Source organism: Charadrius vociferus, unplaced genomic scaffold, assembly GCF_000708025.1.
Source record: "Charadrius vociferus isolate BGI_N301 unplaced genomic scaffold, ASM70802v2 scaffold650, whole genome shotgun sequence".
NCBI lineage: Eukaryota > Metazoa > Chordata > Aves > Charadriiformes > Charadriidae > Charadrius > Charadrius vociferus.
The window spans coordinates 2,523,754-2,535,977 of NW_009646736.1; positions in this window are offsets into that span (position 1 = coordinate 2,523,754).

The following is a 12,224-nucleotide window of genomic DNA, read 5'->3' on the forward strand; positions in this document are numbered from 1 at the left end:
GGGGGGGGAACCCACCACAAAACCAGCAGAGTGTGTATCCCACTTTCAAATGAAGTTAGCCAAGGTCCAGGAAACCCCAGGACTCAAGGTGACCTCAGATTTCTCTAGCCAAAATACTTGCTATTCTTCTGCCTAACATGGAGTTTCAGAGCCAGGCTAAAATCAGCGATATTGTTACTCTGTGTTCTTTCATTTTATAATTTATGGAGTGCTAATACGTTCCTCTCCTCCTTGTACAAAAAGGATTTTATGACCAGTCAAGCACCAGAGACAAGTTTGACCTGTGTGCTGCAATAAATCAGGTGCCAGGAGCAGATGGAGAAGGGTTAGGAAGCATACTAAAGTCATTCTTGAGTTACACCTATGCTATATGGTCTACTCAAAAGATTTTTGACCTCATAGCACAGGCATTTGTTTTCAAAGCCTGCAACAACAGCAACAACAAAAGGGGGGACAGAGAGAGAATGGGCACTGTTGGAGGTCCCGTTTAACAAGAACGCACAGACTCTACAGGTTTCCACAGCAAGGATCAGTGAATCTGCTTTTTTTTTTTTTTGTCAGTCTCTAAACATAACTATAAATCTGATTCTTATTTCCTGCATATTGCTCCTGTTGCATTATGGAAAAACGTTGTCAAGACTAAATTCAAGCTTTTGTTACAAATTTCGCTGGAATTCTATCAAAAGTTATAACAGCTTTGTAGATGATGGGGTTGGTGGGATTGCTTGAACTTCCCATTTCCATTGTGGGCTAAATTTATACAGTGTATTTAGTCTCGAGACCACATTCCTTTTCCTGCATTCTTTTCCACCTCTCCTATCATCTCTGCACTTGACCTTGCATATTGCTGTAGCTTTGGAACACAACGTTTCCATGGCTTTTTCTCAGGCCACTGCTTGAAAATATATTTTTTGAGGTAGAACAGGCAAGACTCCATACTCCCAGGAAGAAGACGAACCAAATACTGAACCTTTAAGCTCATGCAGAGGTTCCACTGTAGTCAACAGAAGCCACATGTGGCCACTCACCTATGACTTTGAAAGTGTTTATCTTTGTCATTATTGAGGTCAAAAATCAAACAACAGGCTTACATTTGTCATAGATCAGCTTCTAGCAACAAAAAGTGTAAAGCAAGCATATGACAATGACATCTACTTGAACAGTGTCTGTTCAGACATTGCTAACCAGTCCTTCCACTGGCATTGGTCTTCCATTCTTAATATAGCCTCTAACAATGCAGGTTTCCTTTTGCAATCTTATATTCTCCTCTAACTTAGGACACTTAAAAGATGTTTGCTTGACTTTTGGCCTGAATACTACTTTTGTTTCATTAAGTTTTTGAAGAGAGTACATTAGATTTTCTTTTTTAATGAAAGGAACAAAAGAAAAGAAAATAATTCTCTTCAACATCTGTTCTTTTGACTTCCAGCTAATTAGAAAAGCTGTATTGCCCAGTGTTTTGTTCACTGCTGTTTTTCGTAAAAAGTTTTCCATCATTTCCCATAAAATCCTAGGCAAAAATATCACTTAAAGCATCACAGAATCTGCCTGTTGCTAAGATGGCAGCATTCGCTCCTTGCAGGAAAAAGGATTGATCTGTTTTTGATGTGTGTGTATAGGCATGACAATTAAAAATGACAAAATCCAATGAGAGAATATTCAAAAGGAAATAGCATATTTATAATAGAAAAATATGTTTTATTGCTTTGACTCTCTTGATCAGGTCCTGTTTTCTGAAACCAGCAAAAGTGTAATTCCATGTTTCCAATAGTAGAGTTGACCTTACATCACCGAGTGGTTCAATAGTCAGCAATAATTTCTTGCTATCTTAGGAGGGACCATTAGTAATATAAAGAGCACTATGTTACAGCATGCCAACAGTGGAAGGGAATTGAAAATAAGTGAAAATGAGTTTCCCTAAACAGATTTATCTAAAATAGGCAATTTAACAACAGGTTTGATTAAAAAAAAAAAATCATGAATGGTCCTTTTGGTCCATCATAAAACAAATATATTATTTTATGGAGGCATTGGCACATTTTTTCATCATCGTCAATCTGTAATTTCCTGTGTCTGATGTGTTTAACACAAGGAGGGCTGATCATTCCGAGTTTGCCAACATCTTGCTTTTGTGCTTAAGGAGGCAAGTTTAAAACTCAGGAGACCAAACATGTCTTGTTTAAAGGGATATAAATTAGCATCAAGAACAATAGCACAGGCTTAGAGTTTCTTGAAGGTACTGCTTTGGACAGGACTTTCTGTACTCCCTTAGCTTTTCTGCCAGGGCTTGTCAAAAAGTTTGCAAGTATCAGCTGTAAAGTCAATGACACAGAATAACCATCCACAGGACCTGACCTGCCAGCACCAAGGCGTAAGTGCCACTGTACGATAAGGTGTGCATGTGTGACACATCAAATTCAAAAAAGTCATTCAATAGTGAGAACAGCTTGCTCAACTCAATACGTCCCTGATACCAGGCAATTTTTTCAGCACCTGGAGCATCCTTACTTCAGGATAATTTATATTCCTGCTAATGGTGCCTGGCTAGTATTTGCAATGAATTTAAAATAGGATGTTCTCAAAATAGCTCTTTAAAGTAACGATTCCTTTCCACATTAAAGATACCTATATCTGTACTGACTGACAGAAGGACATTGAGTCTAGTGGTTGTTCCTCTTATCTCTGTTTCTTATTGACTTATATCCTAGCTAAGTCACTTACATGATTTTCTTACAAATTTAAAACACAGTGAGAGCCTAAATCCAAAACTTACTTTTATTGTCTGTCCTTTATTGTTGAGTTTATGAGAGATAAAAATAAAAGGCAGCAAATTCAGTGGAGCCATGAAGGAAAGAGACATCAGTTACATAGATTACATCACTGGCTGATTTCATCTTCCCAAAACTAGAATATGTTCTATTGAGTCTGATGTGCCAGGACCAGAAATTGGGAAACATAACAAGACAAATATTTTAAAAAGCAAGTACACATTGTTGCTCTCAGATAGGATTGTTTAAAATATAAACAGTTATGCAAATAGGAAACATATTGCCTGAAATAGACGAAATGCAATGCACAGTAACCAGCAAAAGTCAAATTGGGCAGTCAGATCCTTACTTGGATCTTCTTAGCTTAGCTACTTTGGCATCATGCCTCTATGCCCTTTTTACATGAACTAAAGGTTTGATCCAGATATGAGTACAGATAAGGTATGACTGTCCTTAGGCAGTACTGGAAACTTATGATGCCCAGTAAAACTGCTGGTCTACATTTGCAGTTTTTCTCTCCCTCCCGCCCCTCCCTACTTTTTTTTTTTTTTAATTATGCTTTCTTCTCTCTCTTCCCAACAGAATTCCCTCAACTCCAACTGAAAGAGAGACTGTGATCCACAGAGCATCAATATAGCCAGTTAGAACAACAGGACTTACTGTATATCAATACATTATCCCTAATTTCAGGCAAATGACATTCATGAGACAGTTGTTTCAAGACAGCGGTAGTTTTCAAAGCTGCAAGAAAGTTAAAAGCTACACAACTCTTCTCTATACCTTTCCATGGGGTTTGGCAGTCACTAGTTTACCATGTCAGTGAAAATCTCCCCCAGTACACATAGTTCCTGTAGGCTCTGCAAATTAAGGAAAGTGTCAGGCATTGCGGAATGAATGGGAGGAAACTGGGAGAAATTATTGGTCTTTCTTCACTGCAGCTTCCCTGGAGCTATGGCTGATGTGCTGGCTGAGCATGACATAGAGGACCACCTCAAACACAAATGCGAGTGTTCAAACCCGATTTGACTGGATCAGCACCGAGAGCCCAAGACAAAAGCTGCTTATAAAGCCATTGTACTCAGCTTGGCTTTCGTGCTGCCCGGCCGCTGCGGCTGCTCTCGCTTGCCCAGCTGAAAGGGCATTCACACGAAGGTGGCCAACTCAGGTTCACTCTGCGCTGGAAATTTATAGTCATGTATACCAAAATCATCTCAAGAATGAACACAGCTTCTCTGACTGTAAGAGCTCCACAGTATACGTGCACTAAAGAAAGTTGACAAATTTATGTCTGTAAGCTTTTAATTAAGTTGGTGCTATAAAGAAGACACAAAAAAACATTAAAGATGAGGTTGTAGCATACAGACCAGACAAAATTTATCCACCCATCAGGTAGCTGACATGAGCAAGAAATTAACCCTCCCAGCAATGAAATTAAATAACGATGTCCAGTTCAAAGGAGAGTTCGATCCACATTTGTGGAAGAAAGCAGAAGCCACAGCCACCAGCTGAACTTGTTAGCTCACAGTGGTTGGGGACTGGTTGATTAGATTTTTTCACGGTTAATAAGGGCAGGCCTCAATAGGTCAATAAGCTTCTCTCATCTTATATATATTCTCCTGGTATGTAAACTAACAACTTTAGACAGTCAAAGCAATACATTAAAAAAAAAAAAACCACAAAAAAACCCAAACGTGTGATGAGGCTTGTTGGTTCCTCAATAGCTGTTTTCCCTTGTCATGAGGTTGATGTGACGGGGCTGTGGTTTCTACGGCAAAGCCTGAATGTAAAACACCGAAGGGCAAAGCATTTACTTTTGACCTAAGCACATTTCAGTGGTATAATGATGAAAGACAAGAAGTAAAACTAAGGAGACAACTGAGAAATATAAAAGCCTAAGGTCTTCACCTTTCTCCCTTCTTTTCTGAGTAATGAAAAAACAAGTGACAAAGAACATGACATCATTCAAAAGAAACATGTCCCACAGTGTGTCAGGGGAATCAATTTATTTTACTGAAGTCTTGCCTAACTGTAAATGGACAGAGTGTGAAATCAGAGCAGAACTGCAGCAGAAGATTCTCAAGAGAGAGCAAAAAGGCAGAATATGCAGAAATCATTTGTCCAAGAGTGATCAAACACTCCAAAATTCAGACCTTGAGAAAGATGTAGATCCTTGGATCCTCCTGGCAAGCAGGTCAGCAGTCACTGTGAAAAGGAGGAGACTAAGGCAAGGAGCCTTCAGGTAGGTGAAAACGAGCAGAATGCGTGCATCCTCTGGCACTGTGAAAGGAAAACAGGTAAGAAAGGAGAAAGGCTGAAATGGCTCTATTGTACAGAGGGAGTAGCAAGTGGTAGAAACTAGCCAGATGCTTGGACTATGAAAAACCAGACTCCAGGCTGATTTTCAGGGAGAGAGGCAGTGTATATGGGTCTTCAGTGGCAGAATTTGCCCCTAAAGTGAAGATCGAAGCCCAGTCAGTGTAAACAAAACTTTTGTAACAGAAACCAACTGCAAGCCTGTGTAACATAAGTGGACTAAACAGATTACATGGCTCACAGCAAGTGTGAAACTGGAAGGATTTTCAGAGGTCCAACCCCAACTCTGGTCTACCCAGAGCCAGCACTTACCAAACCTCTTCTTAAAAGACTCCAGAGAAGAAGATTTTTGCATCTTTGTTAGCTGAACTATCCCTCATCTTAGAAAGATTTACATATTCTGAAAAACTTCCCATTAGAATCAAAGTGCAATAAAAATTTACATTCAAAGCTGCCTAAAATTTTACGACTATAATCCACTTGCCCAATCAGCTCTATTTAAAACACTTTGCATTGTAACAGGAAGCTCGCTCTTAAGACTTTTTTTTTAAAAATGCTCTGTTAAAAGTAACTAGATTCAGTAACCACACTTCCACAGTTGATTCCAATTTTCTGTAACAAGGAAAGTGTTCCTGGAAATATGATTCTTATTGTTACTTAATGTTGATGAGTTACTCAACCAAAACTAATTAGTTCTAGAATGGAAAAGTTGTGTATGTAAGTTAGGCACGGTCTCTGGAAAAAGCATTGCTGTAGATCCGCCCTCCATTATGGGATAAATGCAGGGCAGGAAAGGTAAGATTGGGTAGATTGCCTATATTTGGAGTCTACAAAATCCATCCGGGTACTTCTGCGCCTTTACTTTTGCACTCTCTATTAATAGAAAGAGAGCAGTGTAACTGCAGTTATTTTCAAAGGGCAGGCAGCAAGACCAAAAGAATTACTTCCCAATTTCAGAACAGCCCTTTAAATGTTTATGTTATGTTATGTTATTGTTTATTACCAATTCAGACTGCCTTCTGCTTTGGCTGTTATCATACCATGAGCTCAGTCCTGTTTGAGCTAAACTAGTCATTAGTTCAAGATACTCTGCAGCTTGCCAAATTATGGTGGAATGAAGAGGCATGAAACTAGGCAACAGCTAATAGATATTTAGCAAACTATCCTCCTGTATTAAAGATGCATTGTCAGCCCTCAATAATTAAGCATGTACAAATGAATGTTCCAGATCTCAGAAAAGAAAAACTGACTATAGTCCTTAATTCCCCAAGTAATTGCTATATTGATTCAGTTTAGTATATAAAAGAATAGATTATGACTATGAAGCAATCCTAGACCAAAAAAAAAATTCCACTTTTCTGTTACATACTACTGCTTACTTTTTGATATACAGAATTCCTTTTTATCAAGTTGATAAAATGAAGTAAAAAGATATTAACCTAACTGATTAGTGGGCAGAGAGATCCCAGAAACTGATACATCAATCTTAAAATGAATGTTTAAACAAGTGAGTTTAAATGCTCTCAGGAATACTTCCATTTCACTTCATTAACCACAGAGGGTGCCAAAACTGAGTAGCTTTTATTAGACTAAGTGCAGAGCAGATGAAGCCCCATCCTAACTGACTGAAGAAGGGAAAAAAAATTAAAAATAAAATAAGAAAATGAAAAAAAAAGAATCCCTACACTGACTTAGCGACAGTTTCTTGGAAAGCCCAGAAGTTGTAGCTCAGTCATCAAGAAGATGATCAGGTTATTTCCTGCAGTCCCAGCAATGCAGAGATGCTTTAACTCAGAACAGTTTCTGCTAGATTGCGTGTAAAAATCACCGTAGGAACTGCAAGGAGACATTTCATAAATGGCAAAACTTGCTACAGGCGAAGTCACCAATTTACAGCCTAACCCCATCCAGGGACATCTGGACAGGGCGATGTGATTCAAGAAGTTCTGAGTCACCAAACTATTGTTATAGCTTTTTTTTTTGCTGCCCCAAAATTTTCCATTTGTGGGTTTCCCATTTTTCAGCAGGTTTGAAAGGTATTGTTTTCATGGCAACTTTCTGCGGCAGGGGTGGGCAGACCACTCTTTTACCAGCTCTCACTAGAAGGAAGGAAACACAAGAAGAAAGAATAATGAGTTCCCAAAAGACCTGGAGAAGTTTGGCTAAATTTAAACATGGCTGAATTATATTACGCCACTGAGTCACTGAGAATTGTTAATTGAAGCAGTTTCCCCAAAACAACCATGGGAGAATTCCTGAAGCCACGGTTCTGTCTCTTTAAACAACGATTCCAAGACGAAACACCAAAACTATTTGAAGTAGTGTTGAACACAGATTTTGAGTCCCCGAGATTAGTATTTCATCCAGCAATAACACGTAATATAGGAATGTTAGATCCTAAATGTGTAAACAAGGGTAACATCCAAGTGGACAAAACCAGCGATGAACAGAGTTTACAGAAACAAATCCTTTTGCACCAGGGTCTAACAGGACACAAGCAGAGAAAGAAGTCTGCATATCTGACTAGCATTAAACTTGGAGGAACTTGGAGATTTTTGGAAAACGCTGAGTGTCCAAACCTGAGCACAAAACTAATTGAAGAAATTTAATTCAAGAAGTTCAAACAAACAAAGCACAGACTCTCATATTTTTAATTTGTGCAAATGCAGAAAAACACCATGAAATTAATCTGTTCTGCGCTGGGTGGTACCCAAGTCCCCAGAGCTTTAAGCACTTTATGAGCAGTCTTTCTGTAAATTATAGAAATTCAGCTCACAGTTGGCTGACAGGTGTCCTGTTTACTGACTTAAAGAGGATTTTCAAATGTAAGTTAAAAAAAGGGGAAGGAAGGACTGGGGAAAATAAAGGGGGGAATGTCTTTTTTTTTTTTTTAAAAAAAAAAAAAAACACAGCAAGAGTTCCCTGATGGTGAAGGCAGTGGTGAAAAATAATTCTGATTGGGAATAACGGATCATATTTGTTTTTGCAGGAATTTATGGAAACATAAAATCAAACCACAAAAACATTATCTGATGTTTTTGTTTTCTTTCCTCAAAGGCCACATATAGTTTAGAGTATTCAGACCTATACAAAATAATTAAATTCAATGGAAGTGAAGGAAACTTCTTACAAGTGCATAAGAACACTGGGCAGATCCTTAGCTGGTATAAATCAATGAAGCAATGTTGGCTTCAGGAAAAATAGACTGATTTGCAGTAGGTGCGGGTCTGATGAAAAGAGACCCCTACTAAAATAATAAGACATATACCACTAAGAAATTTATTTTAGACTAATTCCATGGTAGGTATTTATAGAGGATGGCATTTTCAGTCTATGCTGATGCAAATCTAATGGTCAGCAACAGATCTGGCAGACAAAATTCATGGATCAAATTCCTCCCTCAGTAACACTCCATCAGCTGAAGTGACAAGTGTTCTGGATTTGAAACCCTCATGCTATCTGGCATGCATAATCCTACATCTCATCCTTCTGATAAGTACCAAATATTTCAGAAAAAAAAGAGTGCAAAAAATGCAGAATTTCTGTTAATTGCAACATAAGACAATCAGGCAGAGATGACCTCTCTTGAGCTCACACTGTCCATTCCAGTAGAAATTCTGAAAAGTTTAAGTAAAAAATAAAAAAAAATTAAAAATCTAAAAGCACTTTATCAGATGAACCAAATGAAGCAGGCACAGTCACCTCTCAATTCTCACATGGCTCCATTGACTGCCAGAGTTTCCAAAGTAATCAGGTGATAATCGGGTTAACCAAGTCCCATTGGTTAACTGATTAATCAAGATAAACAGTCCATGTTTCACCAAGCTTGAAATGCAGAGTTGGCAATGACAGTAAAGATTGCTGCAGTACAACTACAGCGGTGCTCTCCCATCCATGAGCTACTCAATGCTAAAGTAGTACGTGGGGCAGATGTTTAAATCCATAGCTGGTGTTCCTGTTTACTGTATGCTGTTCAGCTTAAATAAATAGACACTGCCATTGCACACAAAGGACATTCATATACACAACAGTGAAATATTCACAAAGCACCAGGTTCCCAAGTCATGCAGTCAGAGCAGTCTCATGAGCTTCACTTCCCAAGACAAGCCATCACCAACCCAGCTCCAATGGATAAAGATGAAAAAAAAAAAGAAACCCTTATGCCTATAAAATGTGAGCTGCAATAGCCACATTGAGAGAGGGGGCACAATCAGTGGAATAAATTTTCATTACGGCTTGCGTGTTATTGATGGGGAGAGAAGCAGGGAGAGGAAGCCCAAGCCTGGAAGAGACTCGCACAGAATCTTGACAAATGCACAGGGAAGCCATAACAGCACTGCAATCAGCTCCGACATAAATAACTGATTTTTTTTTTTTTTTTTTTTTTTTTTAAGATCTCTGTATTCCAAACACAGGAGAGGACCTGAAGCAACTCAAATCTGAGAAAAGATAACTAACCAGGAGAATTGTAGAAGCACAGAACTGTGAAATCCCATGATCTGTCACACACAGAAGAGGCAAAGGTCCCATCCAGTCAAAACATCTCTTCCTTATAGTGTGTATGTTTACACAATTTTAATCACGAGTCATGCCAGGACATAAACACACAAGTGAAAGAAATCCATTGTTTAAATAGCATTTAAAAGTGGCTGAGAATATGATTAGAAGTGTTAGAATTTTTATGCTTTCTCCCAGCAATCGTGCCATCAGACACAATTCATGAGTAATACCTGTGCGATGCCTCCCTTTCGCCCTAACCAGCTAATTCTCTTGAGCAAAAGGAAATTTGTTTTCTGCATGACACAATGGTATAATTCAGAGCTGACACAACATTCTCACAATAATTTTTGCTCAGAAGCTTAAAACACCGAACATGCTCCCAATAACACAATAGCCTGCCAGACGGTATGGCCTTCTGAAACAAGGAACATTTCATTTTGTGCAGCTGACTGCAGTTAAACAGTTTGAAGAATCAGAGGCTGGAGAACTTGTATTCCCTGAAATTCTTTTGGTGCAGAGTTGCTTGTCTGACTTTTTTATTAAACCCACTCATTTATATCTCTCTGTATGTAGAATAACTACGAATAACAAAGCAGCTAAAAGCATGTCACATGAGGCAGGATACGGATCATTTTAAATGCAACTCATGAAAACAATCAAAAATGTTGATATAAAGGTTTAATGAGAAAAGCTTTAGCTGTATACCAGGAGGGATACATTTAAGTTCAGGCTCCACCCAGAGATGCAAATTAGGTTTTGTGTGCTTATCCTACAGGGCCACTAGGAGAGAAGGGCATCTCCAGCAGGTGAGAGCTGTCGGGGCCAGCAGAAAGCCTTCCCTCTCACCAACTGACCCTGCTCGGTGCCCGGAGCAGCCTCCCTGCACTAAGCTTAAATGACTTGCATCCTCCTTGGATCAGGAGTTGCATCCAAGCTGATGTCAATATAAGGCTAGAGAAAAAGTTGGTTTGTATCCTCCACATGTTGATCTTGTAGCAGTGAAACCAAAGCTCTGTACACACACAAGGATGCAGGATCAAAGCATACAGATGAAAGTTAGAAAACCACTTTTTTTTCTTTCTTTTTTAAAAAGAAAAACACTAAAGTGACTTGAGAGGGCAATCAGGGCAAAACAGATTCCGTTTTGTTCATGATTCCAAGACTGGAGCCAAACTTCACAATTCAGCAGGGCAGTTTTCTCTAAATGACCCCAAAATGAGAATTGTCGTTTTCCAGAGAACTCCCGTGAAAACCAGGAACCCTGCCAGGCTAATGGCGCTCACTGCGGAGGGCAGATTTCACTCCCTCTCCCCCGAGCCCATCAGGATTAGCACTGATAAGCAAACATGAGAGAACCCAAGAGAGGCTCTGACAGTACCACTCCACTGCAATTAACTTGTTCCCTCAGAAGACGGCAGTTTAGATGAATCAGCAAATACCAGGGAGATGGAGGAAAGAAGAGGCAGAAAATGCTTCACCAAGACTTCTGACTATATATTTTAAATAAAGCCACATGACACTGCATGACCAAGACAGTTATGTGATTGTCTAATGATACTGTGCATCAAAAAGTTCAATAGACGTACTCAATAAAAATGCTCTACTGGAAATAAAAATAATACATCTTTAAGTAAAGACATCTTATTAAGGGGGAAAAAAAAACCAAACCTTGAGTCTTAGCATTATGTCAAACAGATTTTTTTTTTATAGTTTCATTTTCTTCTCCTTCCCTCCCCTTAAAAAATTACAGTGTGGAATTCATCGGTTTGTCAAGGTCACCATGGACCACAACACTTACAGGTTTTGCTGAAATGGGGACCATGCTCAGCACATTAGGAGACCGGGTTCTGTTTCACTAGTCCATTACCCCTTTCATCACGCCCTTTCCAAATCACAGATCTGTATCCATCCATAAAATCCTCTGTGCCTGATGGCCCTGAGTAGCCACACAGTGTCTACATACAGGTATAAAAGTGTTACCATATGGAGACACTTCAGTGACTCAAGGCAAAGGACAAAGTGGTCACTATAAGCTTTTGCCAGTTGTATCAACAAAACTGCACCCATATTAATCCTCTTCAAGATACAGGAGGTAGAAATTATGTCATCAGCACGCAACTGTTGCTACTAGCCAAGGAGTGCTTCGCTAGGACACAAAACGAGGACAGCTACCCCAGCACAGCATACTGGGGCTGACCACAGGCTTCTAAGTGAGCCAGAAAAAAATTACAATTTTCTTTTGGATTATTGAACACACATTGAGTATCATCTTATACACACAAGGACACCTAGCTATGTAACCTCAGTTGCCAGAAACTTTTATCTTTGTGTTAATTTTATGACCCCTTTGGTTCTCCTTCTGCCTGCGGGATGAAAGCAAACCTATGGAGGGGAGGGCTCACTGCCAAAGGTCGTCTATATTTAATGCAGTTTCGTGTGCTGGGTCACATATCATTCCCACACTGAAAAGAAGGATCTGTTGCTGGGACTTTAAAAATCAAGTTGAAGGTAGTGTCCAGTCACAGTACAAGCAGTTGTCAATGATTCTTACTGTGCCTTCCAATTTTTTTAGAATAACCAGAAAAGCTGGCAGGTTTCCTTTAAGTGCACCATTCTGTTATGTAGGAAAAAATTCTTTGGAGG